At 40.5% G+C, this 12,852-nt stretch overlaps 1 pseudogene; it reads right to left on the bottom strand.

The window, feature by feature from the left end:
- Positions 1–2,544: 2,544 nt before the first annotated feature.
- On the bottom strand, positions 2,545–6,788 carry LOC112671742 (KAT8 regulatory NSL complex subunit 3-like; annotated as a pseudogene).
- Positions 6,789–12,852: the final 6,064 nt, after the last annotated feature.

Genomic DNA, 12,852 nt, shown 5'->3' on the forward strand with positions numbered 1-12,852 from the left:
TCATTGTATAGTGACTACAAATATTTCTCAGTGATTGTGTATATGATTCTCACAGAAAATGAAACTATTGCTTGAGAAGCACTATAATGACTCTGATATAGAAGCTGGGATTTGAGTATTAGCCAGTACAGGAAAACTGGTTCAGGGTTTGGGTGACATACCCTTTTTAAATTATTTGACTCAGGAACATTTTTGGACAGACCTAATAATTTTTTTTTTATTAGAGACAGAGGGCTAGTGGGGGAGAAGGGGCAAAGGGAGAGGGAGAGAGCAGGCTCCATGCTCAGGGTGGAGGCTGACATGGTGCTTGGTCTCATGACCCTGAGATCATGACCTGAGCTGAAATCAAGAGTTGGACACTTAACCAAATGAACCATCCAGGCACACCTTGGACAGACCTAATATTCTTATGGCATATGAATATATCTCAATGCTTTTATCCATCATATGTTTATAAGTTCAAAGATTTTTTGGAATGGCTTTGGACATAGAAACCAAAAACAACTGACAACATCATTCCCACAGTTGGATGGATAGGTTGGATAACAGAATTGGATTTTTTTTTAATTTTTATTTATTTGTGATAGTCACACACACACAGAGAGAGAGAGAGAGAGAGGCAGAGACACAGGCAGAGGGAGAAGCAGGCTCCATGCACTGGGAGCCCGACGTGGGATTCGATCCTGGGTCTCCAGGATCACGCCCTGGGCCAAAGGCACTAAACCGCTGCACCACCCAGGGATCCCGGATTTTTTTTTAAGAAATCCAAAGTTGCTTTTATTTTTTTGCTAATGTAAGAGCAGAATCGAGACAGCAGCTCAGTTCTATAACCCACCCACCCCAAGATTGTTCTACTGGTGGAGCCAAGAACAGGTAGGAGATCTTCCTCCATCAGTGACCTCTTTTATTTTTTAAGATTTTATTTATTTATTCATCAGAGAGAGAGGGAGGGAGAGTGGGAAAGAGAGAGAGAGAGAGAGACAGAGAGAGGCAGGCAGAGACACAATCAGAAGGAGAAGCAGGCTTCATGCAGGGAGCCTGATGTGGGACTTGTCTTTGGGATCAGGCCCTGGGCTGAAGGCTGCGCTAAACCGCTGAGCCACCTGGGCTGCCCAGTGACCTCTTCTTAAAGCACAAGGACATCTTCCATAGGGCATCGACATGCACCTGTCATGTTGAATGTCAAGAATTTAACTAAAGCTTTCTTGATCCTTCTACATTCTCAGCCAGTAGTATTGCCATCTGAGGTTATGGACTCCAGGTCTGGCTCATGATAGGTAGAAGAAAGAGCTGCTTCTGGGTGCAGAAGTGTGGCATTGAAGAATATGACTTATGGACTTCAGCCATCTCCCCCTTTAGCCTGTCCCTCCAAGGTGAACAAGAGTCAATGTTCTCACAACTCCCCTTTACAGGTTTGGCTTTCTTCAAGGTGTACAACTCAAGCCTCATCCATGGGAAGCATACTAGGGTTTACACAAACACAGGACGATGCATTAGTTTCTCCTTGGGCCCCAGCATAGACTAGGCCAGTATCTTTTAGGAGCAACCACTCTAGCACTGTCTAGGCCATACTCCTAAGTCATGAATGAGTTGTTCAGGACCCTCTGCCTGTCCTAAATGATTCCTAAAAGCTTCACAAAGTCTCAGTCTTATTGTCTTTGGTTTCTATTGATGTATAATCCTACCTGTAAAGTTACTAAACCCCTGACCCATGGATGTCACTTTCAGATTTAATATCCTCCTCAAACTTACTAAATGAATTTCTGAGAGCAGTTACCTACCAGCTAATGAGAGAACAAAGCCTAATTTTGTGCAAACCACTGCTGAGATCAGCTCTGCAAGAGGTTAGGGAGGGAGGGCCTGGTGTTCAGGATGTTCTTTCTATTCTATCACACATACCACCCCCCTGCCCACAGTACCCCTTTCTGCCATGTCTCAGACTCCTACACAAGAGGTTCTCTCTCCTGGCTTCCAGTTAGACAGGCAGGTAAAGCTCCTGGACTAAAGACAGACAGCCTGGTTTGCATATATGTTACACCACAGGTCAAAACCCTGGACCACTGCCATGGCATGCTGTGGACCTTCCTGCCTACAGATACTGAACAGAGTTAGAGTCACACCTGGGTTGCTCTATTTATTATCACCTTGGCTGGAAACATTGTAGAGTAGGGAAGGGCAGGCAACCTGATCTAGAGGACAGGTATGACACCAAATCTAAAACTTCTTTGGTGTACAAGTATCGTGAAGACGTAAGGAGGGGCTCAGAGCTCCATCTTCAGTGATCACTTCTCCAGGGCTCAGGCTGGTACCAGGAGCCCCACACAGTAGAGTCAATGCCAATAACCTTCTCACTTCTAAGCAAGAAGACAAGAAGGTGCATGGAATGGAAACAAACACTAAAACGTGGCCTTGGTCATCCTAATGCTGAACTTCCTGGGACAGCCAAGATGTTAACTTAGCTGTTTCCATTTCACTTCCAAGCACTGGAGATGGCATTTTCAGGGGTTGGGGTTTCTTCCCTGTAACTTGGCAAATTTTCCTCATCTCCATGTCGAATCAACAGTTCCTCAGGTACTAGGTGCAAAGCCTCATACCCCAAGTTTTCTCCACAGAACTTACTGGCACAGCCTTTAAGCCACTTCATTTGTCCCATTCCTATTCTTCAGCCTTTTTAGCCCTGTAAGTTTTCTGGATACAGGAAATCCCTGAAGCATGATGAAAATAAGGGGCCAGGCCATCTTTTACTTCCTGGCAATAGCTGTTACCCATCTATACTGACCAAAGGAATTAAAAGATAACAGCCCAGTCCTCTTTACTTTATCATGGATTTGAACTTAGGAGTGCCCAGGTCTCAGCAGGTTACTCAATATCTGATATGGTTCTTAAGAGGGAGAAGCTGCATGGGGCACGTTCTCACATGGCTGCTCAGGGAAAGCAACAGTGATGTCCAAAACCAGCCCTCTGGTACTGCACAACTGTCGGTAGGCCAGGATGATCCAGTTTTCAGCAAAGGGCTCTCAATTCTAACTCCATAAAAGCCCCAGAGCATGTGGATGTCTCCAACCAACTTGGCATGGGGGCGGCACAGACTTCCAAAAGGAACTCCTTCATTAAATGTCGCGAGCAGTCCAACACTGCTACTTAGGTCAAGTCACAGCTAATGCTGGAGAAGAAGTGCCTCTGACTCATGCACAGCCAGATCTGCAGAGGAACCTGGTGATTCTGGGATATAGACCCATAGGTGCCAGTGGACAATGTTTCCCTTGCTGCTAGCCTAATGGTTTCATGAGACCCTGAGGCCCATTCTGAAGACAGATGGCAGGGAGGCAAAAATGGAGGTCTTAAGAGGTCTTCAGACAAGTGGACAGCTCAGCAAGACAGCACGTGTGCCCAGGGCTCACTGCACGGTAGCCATCACCAACCTGGTAAAGGAGGCTATATCGCACAGCAGCTTCAAGTGCTGGAGGCAGGCGCTGCAAGCTGGAGGGCAGAGCCTGGGAGCTGGGCTCTTCTGTTGGGGCTGCTCTCGAGCCCATGGGGCTCAGTGTAGTGATTCGGCTCAGTTGGCCATGCAGTGTCAGAGTAATGGTGGTAGGGACCTTCAAGCCTGATGCTTGGTTAGAGATCTGAGCCAGGCTGGGGAGGCTGCTTGCCAACTTAGCAAGGCCCCCATTGGTCAGCAGCTGGTGGATGGCTGTGGGCTTCCCACCAGGAGTGGCTCCCAAGGAGGAGAGAGTGGTGGCCACAGGAATGGTATGAACAATGGTTCTGGTGCCCATGGTGATGGCATCCAGGCTCTGCATGGGGGTGGGCAACTTCACACTGGTGGCCTGTGGGGCTGGCCCTGGGGAAGGATTTGTTGGGAGGCCAGAGGTCTTGCTGCTGATATCCTGCAAGCTGAAGCTGAGGCTTTGAAGAGGCTGCTGGCTGATGTGGGAGGGAGGGAGCTCCCAGGAGAGGTGGCCACCAGGCAGCTCTGGAGTGTGTGGAAGGCACCAGGTGCTGTGCTGCTGGACACTGAGGAGGCTAGGCTGGCTGAGACTTCCCCTTCAGAAGCACTTGACTTGGTGGTGAGAAGTCCTGTGAGATCCTTGGCCCCAGCTGAAGCCTGCCCCCAGCATCATGGTGATGGGCTTCCCTCCCTCAGCTTCTGGAACTCCTCTTTGGGAAGGAGTACAAGGCCCTCCAGCTGAGTCCCCTTGAGAGATAAGGGACACCTTAATGTTAGGTCGCTTGGAGGTCTTACTGCCAGGAAGAGGACTAGAGGGATGATGGCGCTTCAGCTGGACCCTAAGATCTTCTTTCTCTGCCTCTTCTGTTTGTTCTGATGAAATGGGAACTTGAGCTTGTTTGTGAGTCAGCACAGCTTCTGTCTGCTGCACATGTCTCTTCAGGAGCTGAGAGCTCCCGATCTGACTGGACTTCTGGGCAGAGGTCATTGCGGTCACTTTGGTCTTGGGACTTGAGGTGGGGCTGCTAGATACACTGGAAAGATCCTCCAAGCCTGAGGGTGAGGCAGGCAGCTTGGCAGCTAGCTGGTGAGGCAGGCCGACTGCCCCACTCAGGGACCTCAAAGGCCAAGTGTCTGTGGGCTGCATCCTGAGGCTTCTTCTTAGCATCCTGATCGTGGGGTCAGAGCCCATATGCCCCTCGGTGCAAGTCAGCACTCCAGTCAGAAAGTCCACGATCTCATCCTGAATACACCTGTCCACCATGCTCTGAGTCAGCCCCTCTGATTCCTGCTTTGCTTTATGTATTCTGAGATTATCATCAGCTCCTCCAACCACCGCCAGGCTGTTCTCAGACTGAATCTTCTCCCGGAGATCCTCCATGGCTTTGGGATAACACTGCAAGGAATTCTGCCCAATGGCAAAGAGGACTGAAGTCTTCATATCCACACGGGGATCATCCACATCCCCTCTGGGGCCATCCACGTTAAGTAAAGGGAACCCAAGGAAGACAGCCACAGTGACGTACTCCATTTCTGACACGTGACAGGCCACCAAAGCTCCTGTACTCCAACTAATCAAGATAATAGGTTTGTGGGGGAAATGGCTGTGAATCTCCAGCACTCTGCTTCTCACTGCCGCAATCATATGCTCCAGAGACTGCAGAACTCCTACCCCACTACCATTGTTCAGCAGATGGGTGGCTACAGGGATGACATTGCCTCAGCAGGAGAGCTGAGACTGCCAGAAGCGGTGGCGGCGTGAGGTGGGAAACACGGAGCTAGAAGGCCCGTTCAACCCCAGCTGCCCAGGCCCGGGGCTCTAGCCCCCAGCTCCTGTACGCCCTGGGAGTCCTCCTGAAGCCCTTGCCAAAACTCCTGCTCTCCCACACCAGACCCGCCGGACCCACCACCCTGCAGGGGCTGGCCTTTCCTTCCCCCGTAATCCGGAATTGGGTTTCAAGTTAATGTCTGTTGCTTAGGATAAATTGAAGGCTGGCCCCAAACATAAAATACTTATGTATAAGATGGTATAAATACAGCAATTCGTAGCGGTATATTTGTGTATATTGAAATACTCTGTGTATTAACTGAAATGTAGAATAAAACTGTAAGGTAGAAACAAAATTTTTTGTTGTTTGCTTTCACTTTTTATTTAATTATTTCTGTAGATCTTTAATCCTTATTTCCTTAGTCCTAGAAGAAGGCATAAGTAATTTCTATAGGATTCTGTGCAGGTGATATGGTGTCCACATATGCTGCCCTGACTCTCCCATGAAATGCAAAACTAAAATCTGGACAGGATGCATAGGAAAGGTATCTAAGGACTGAAAAATAGATAGAAACTTCTGGGCCAGAGAAGAATGCCAAAATTCGAAGCACTATTAAACCTACATGAGCTTATTTTTAATTTTCCTCACAAATGTCTTTAGTCCACCACATAAATTTAACTGAGCTGGAAGTCTGGTTTGAGTATCAGGATAGAGATAGCTAGAAGTGAATCTTCTTATATATGGCTTAAGGAACAGGAAATGTCTAATGCTCAGAGTGAGGAGAGAAAATCCCATGTAGTTTTTTTAAACCTTTTTCTTTTTCCTCATACCCCAGATCACAGTTTCATGGCATTGAGAGCTGCATTGGTAGCAAGGAAAGAAACATTAGCTTAAGAGGATAAGAATTAAAATTTTTCTCATTAGAAACCATGAAGTCCAAGAGGGAACTGGTGTGCATATTTAAAGTATTAGGAAAAAAATAAAACTGTCAATGTTAAATCCTATACCCAGTGAAAATATGCTTCAGAAATGAAGGTGAAATAAAGATATTCTCAGATGAAGAAAAACTGAGACAATTCATAGCTAGCAAGTATGTTTTAAAATTGTTGGTAAAGAAAGTCTTAAGACCGAAGGGAAATTATATCAGTAGGCAACTTAAAACACTAGAACATCCAGAAGGAGAGGTTAGCAACAGAAATGATATATTTGAGTAAATGAAATAACTATTCTCCTCAAGAGTTCTTTTTTTAAACTCTAAGCTATTTTTTTAATTTGACATGCATTTGATCTATAACATTATTGAATTCCATTTCTAACATGGTGTTTAGACATTGATATACATGGCGAAATTATTATTGTTCCATGTCCAGCCATCATCTGCCACCACACAAAGTTACATATTTTTTTCTTCTGATGAGAACCCTCAAGATCCACTGTCTCAACAACTTTCCAGTATGCTATATGATATTACTGATTGTACTTACTTTGTTGTATACTACACCCTATACTTTATTTTGTAAATGGAAATATAACTCCCTCACCCATTTCATCCACTCCACAACCCCCATTCAGTTTGGCAAACACCAGTTCTTTTCTATGTATCTATGAGTTTTGTTTTGTTTGTTCCATTATATTTTTAGATTACACATTTTTTTTTTTTAGATCTGACTGCAAATACTTTCTCCCATTCAGTATGTTGCATTTTTTTGTGCTGTGCAGAAACTTTAGTATCATGTAGTCCCACTTGCTTAAATTTGCTTTTGTTCCCTTTGCTTTTGGAGTCAGAGCTAAAAAATCTACCAAGACTGATATCAAGTTGCTACTGCCTATTTTTATCTAAGAGTTTTATAACTTCAAGTCTTACATTCAAGGTTTTAGCCCATTTTGAGTTAATTTTTGTGTCTGGTGTAAGATAGTGGTTTAGTTTCATTCTTTTGCATATGACTATCCAGTTCTCCCAGCACCATTTATTGAAGGGACCATCATTTCCCCACTGGCTATATATTTGGATCCTTGCCATTTGGCTCCTGTGACCATTTTACACATGAGTTTATTTCTGGGCTTTCTATACTGTTTCATTGATCTATGTTGCTGTTTTTATGCCAATGTCATACTGTTTTAATTATTATGCCTTTGTATTATAGCTTAAGTCAGGAAGAGTCATTCCTTCAGCTTTTTTCTTTTTTTTTTCCCCTCAAGATTGCTTTGGGTGAAAAAAAAAAGGAGGCTTTGGGTATTCAGGGTCAGTTATAGTTTCATACAAATTTTAGGGCTCTGTGCTCTATTTCTGTGAAAATGCCATTGGCATTTTGATAGAGATTCCATCAAATCTGTAGATTTCTCTGGGTAATAGTTGCTCATCAACTTAACAATATTAATTCTTCAAATCTGTGAGCATGGTATATATTTTCAGGTATTTTATTATCTTCAAATTCTTTCACTAATATAGTTTTCAGAGCACAGATCTTTCACCTCTTTGATTAGATTTATTTCCAGGTATTTTATTCTTTTTGAGGCAATTGTAAATGAGATTATTTACTTAATTTCCCTTTCTGGTAGTTCACTGTTAGTGTATAAAAATGTAACAATTTTTGTATGTTGATTTTGGACCCTGAAAATTTGCTGAATTCATGTATCAGTTCTAACAACTTTTTGGAGGACACACACACACTATATATATATACACATATATATATATATAAAAACAGATATATATAGTTACATATATCATATATAGATAACTTATTTAGATAATTTATGTACATAAATCTATATATTTATATACAATTATGTTGTGTACATATAGTGAGAATTTTACCTCTTTTTTTCCAATTTGGATATGTTATTTTCTTTTTTTTTTTTTCTTAATTGCTTTGACTAGAACTTCAAATACTGTGTTGAATAAAAGTGGCCATGGTGGCCATTCTTGTCTTATTTCTAATCCTAGAAGAAAACTATTCAGCTTTTTTACTTATTGAGTATGATGTTAGGTGTGGGCTTGTTATATATGGTCTTTATTATGTTGAGATATGTTCCTTCTAAACCAACTTTGTTAAAAGTTTTTATCATGAATGAATATTATATTTTGTCAAATGCATTTTCAGTATCCTTTAAGATGGGATTTGTTCCTCTTTTGCTATTTCCTTTAGGTATAAGGTTAAATTGTATGTTTAAGATGTTTCTTATATTCTGAAGTAGGCCTGTATTGCTATATATTTCTCTATCAAAACTACCTTTTGCTTGGTCCTAAAGATTTTTGACTTTTTTGTTTTCATTTTCATTTATCTCCATGTATTATTAAAATTTCTCTTTGATTTCTTTTTGACCCATTGTTGTTTGGTAGCATGTTGTTTAGCCTCATACTATTTGCTCTTTTTCCAATTTACTTTCTTTAATTGACTGCTAGTTTTGTATTGTGGTCAGAAAAAAAATGCTTTGATATGACTTCAGTCTTCTTAAATTTATTGGGAAATGTGTTTTGAACTAACATGTGAACTATTCTGGAGAATATTTCATGTGCACTTGAAAAGTGTATTCTATTTTGTTTTGTTTTGCTTTGTTTTGTTGAATGGAATGTTCTATATATACCTGTTAAGTCATCTGGCTTAATGTGCTGATCAAAGCCACTGCTTCCTAGTTGATTTTCTGCCTAGGTGATCTATTCATTGAAGTAAATGGGTGTTAAAGTTCCTACTATTATTATATTACTGTTAATTTCTCCCTTTATGTTTGCTAAAATTTTCTTTATGTATTTAGATATTCCAACGTTCCAACATAGATATTTACAATTGTTATATCCTCCTGTTTGATTGATCCCGTTATCCTTATGTAGTGCCTTTCTTTGTCTCTTGCTATGGTCTTTGTTTTAAAGGTTATTTGTGTTTCTACAAAATATTTTTTCTTTGTGAGTTACTTTGAAGTTCACATGTAACAATCTGTATGTATAACAGGCTATCTCAAAGCAAGTTTGAAAGCATTTTAAAGCTGCATTTTTACTCCCACAGAAAAAGTGTTTTTTTATGTCACATTTTAAATCATTTTGTCAATTATAGTTGTCATTAGTTTTTACTATTTTTCTCTTTTAACCTTCATACTAGCTTTATAGGTGATTAATTTATTATCTTTACTATATATTTACATTACCAGTGAGACTTTTACTTTTATAAGTTTTTGTGTAATTAGTGCCATTTATTTTCAGCTTAACCAAGTTCCTTTAGCATTTCTCATGAGGCCAGTTTAATGGTGATGAACTCCTTTAATTTTGTTTGTCTGGAAAACTCTGGAGGAGATTTCAGTTCTCAGTGATAACTTGCCAGGTAGAATATTTTTGTTTGGAGGATTTTGGCTACTCTCTCCATTACCACCACCACTTTGAGTAAATCATCGCCCTTCCCTCTAGCCTATAAAGTTTCTGCTGAGAAATCTGCTGATAGTTTCATGAAGGTTCCCATGTATGTAATAAGCTGTTCTTGTTGCTTTTTTTTTCTCTCTTTTTTTTTTTTTTGTTGCTTGTTGCTTTTAAGATTCTCTCTTTATCTTAAAATGTTTACATTTTAATTATAATACATTTTAGTGTGGATCTCTTTGGGATCATCTTAATTAGAACTCTCTAGGTTTCCTGGATCTGGATGTCAATTCTCAGATTTGGAAAGTTTTCAGCCATTATTTCTTCAAATCATTTTTTTTCTTTTTGTTAAGATTTATTTATGTATTTTAGAGAGAGAAAGAGAGAGAGTGAGTGTGATCCAGAGGATGGAGAGGGGAAGAAGGAGAGAAACTCAACTGTCTAGTGAGTGGGAAGCCTGACCTGGGACTTGACATGGGGCTTGATCACACAACCCTGAGCTCATGACCTGAGCCAAAACCAAGAGTTGGGCACTTAACCACCGGAGGCAACCACGTGCCCCTCAAGTAAGTTTTCTGCAACTTTATCTTTCTCCTTCTGGACTACTATTATACCAATGTTATTTTTGCTTTTTGTTGTCTCATAGTTCCTTAGGCTATCTTTAAAAAAAAATATTTTTGACACTCTGGGTCGGTTTTACTGCTTTGTGTTCCAGAACACTGAATCTTTCTTCTGTCTAATATAGTCTGCTATTGAACCTGTCCGGTGTACTTTTCAGGCAGTTATTGTATTCTTTAGTTCTGTACTAGTTTGGTACTTATATTTCCTGTCTCTTTTTTGAAGCGCTCACTGTGTTCACCCATTCTTCTCCTGAGTTCTGTGAGCATCCTTGTGACCATTACTTTGAACTCTTTATCATGTAAAATACTTCTCTCCCTCTTTATTAAATTTCTTTTTTTTTCTTTTTTCTTAAGTTTTATTTTATTTTTTCATTTGGAACATATTCCTCTGTTTTCTTATTTTGCTTGATTCTCTGTTTCCTTTTTTCCCCCTTGTCTTTCCAAGTGTTTATTTAAATTCCAGGTAGTTAACATATTGTGTAATATAGGTTTCAGTGTTTTACAATTTATTAGGTGAAAGAGCTACCTCTCTCAGTCTTGAAGAAGTGGTCTTATGTCAGAGATAAACCTCTTGCTCCATATTGCCATAGTTCTTGGTTGTCTCTCACACCGTTGTGATTATGTAAGAGCCTGATTTATTCTTGATGCATCCCAGTTGTTGGGGGTGTGCCAAGATCTGTCAGAACCTAGCTTCAGAATGATTGAAAGCCAGACCCACAAACAGCAATTTTTAAAGTGTGCAAATTTATGCAGTCTGTGGGACCATATGCTAATCTCTGCTGGCCTCCAGACCAGGTTCCTGGTGTGACAGTTGCAGAAATCAGGGCTCTGGATATGTGTATAGGCTCCTTTCTGTGAAGTACGAATGAGCTCCAAAAAGGCCAAGATAGAGGGCAAAGATGGCATTCCTAGCCATTATTCCCTGAAAGCACCTTTGAAACCTCTAGATATGTGGCAAACATGAGGTCCAACCCTCAGGGTATAGCCTCAAGACAAGTAAACAGACCTCTTTCACAGAAATACCAGGAGTGTGTTTTAGGCTGCTTTCTGGGCAATGCTCTGAGACTAGTAGCCTGCTAAGAAATGTCTTTTCAATTTTATAATCCCATAGAGCCAGAAATGCAAGCTAGAACCATGTGATCAAAGGACACTCTTGTGTGGACTGCATGTACCCTGTAGTTTTAGCAATGCAGCTGGAGAACGTAGGGCATGGCATGCTTGCCAGCCTTAACATTTCAGCAAGAGAGCACAAGGTTAAGCCTTGCCTGCCAGCTTTTTTGAGACAGCAGAAGGGTGTTATGTACACCCACTGGTGCTAGCAAGGTAGAAGGAGAATGCAAAAATGGTGCCCACCAGTGCCTCCATCCCTGGAGAGAGTTCTAACAGACCTCTGCCTGTGTTTCAGGCACTTTAAGATTAGAAAATGACTCTCTTTTGTATTAGTCAAGGTCCTTTCAAACTGCTGTTCTTGTACTGGGTCCCAGGTTGATTGAGTCTACATGCAATCCATTAAAGAGAAGTATCTCAGTTCTTTAGGTGTAATCCCCATTGATTTGCAAAGCCAGACATTTTGGGGGTTTAATCTCTCTGGTACAAGTCCCAAGGGTTGGTGTGTCTCATGTGGAGCACAAACCCCTTGCTCCTTAAGGAAAAGCTCCATATTTGTGAGTTCCCTCTTTATTAGGGGTAAAGTTTTTGACAAGGTTGTATATCTGCCTCTCCTAATCATCTTCATTTGGCCCTTTTGTCTTTTGTTTCGGAGGGACTGTTCAGCTAGTTTTCAGGTATTTTTAAGAAGGAATTGTTCCATATGTGTGTCCATGGAAAGAGGTAAGTTCAGTGTCTTTCTATGCTGCCACCTCAAACTTCAGCCTGTCCTCTAGAGTTCTTAAAATTTGGTAAGTTGTGTGTGTGTGTATGTGTGTCTGTGTCTGTGTGTGTCTGTGTATGTATGTATGTATGTATATTTATATAGTTGCAAACATGTTTTAAGGACTCTAGAAGAGGGCAGTTAATATATGCATACATACATACAGTATATATATATATATATATATATATATATATATATACACACACACACACACACACACGCACACACACACAGACATATATAAAGCATTAATAGGGTTTTCAGTGTATGTAGATATAATCTATAATTTGAATATATCTTGCTTAAAGTGGGGAAGGTAAAGGGAACTGTGAAATTTCTAAACTTTAACCTGGAGTAAAAAATACTGATTTTAAATGGTTTATGAAAAATTAAGTATAAATTTTAAATCCTGGGTAACAACTAAAACATTATTGAAAGAGTCAAAATTATCTTTAATATTTTCCTGTCACCAATAGAACTAGTAAATTAAAGATCAAAAAGGATATAGAGAATTGAGGGGGAAAAACCCAAACACCATCAAGCAACTGTACCTAATTGACGTTTATAAATAATAAATTTCACCTAATAATAGCAAAACACATATTCTTTTTTCTCAAGTGTGCATAGAATGCTTATCTTGGTCCATGAAATAAAACTTAGACACATTTAAAAGATTTGGAATATTACAAAATATGTTCTTTTACCATAATGAAATTAAAGTAGGAATCAGTAATAAAATACAATAGAAAACTTAATGAATACTTCAAAATATACAAAGCAAAACTGAAAGAACT

This window comes from Canis lupus, chromosome 32 (assembly GCF_003254725.2).
Source record: "Canis lupus dingo isolate Sandy chromosome 32, ASM325472v2, whole genome shotgun sequence".
Lineage (NCBI taxonomy): Eukaryota > Metazoa > Chordata > Mammalia > Carnivora > Canidae > Canis > Canis lupus.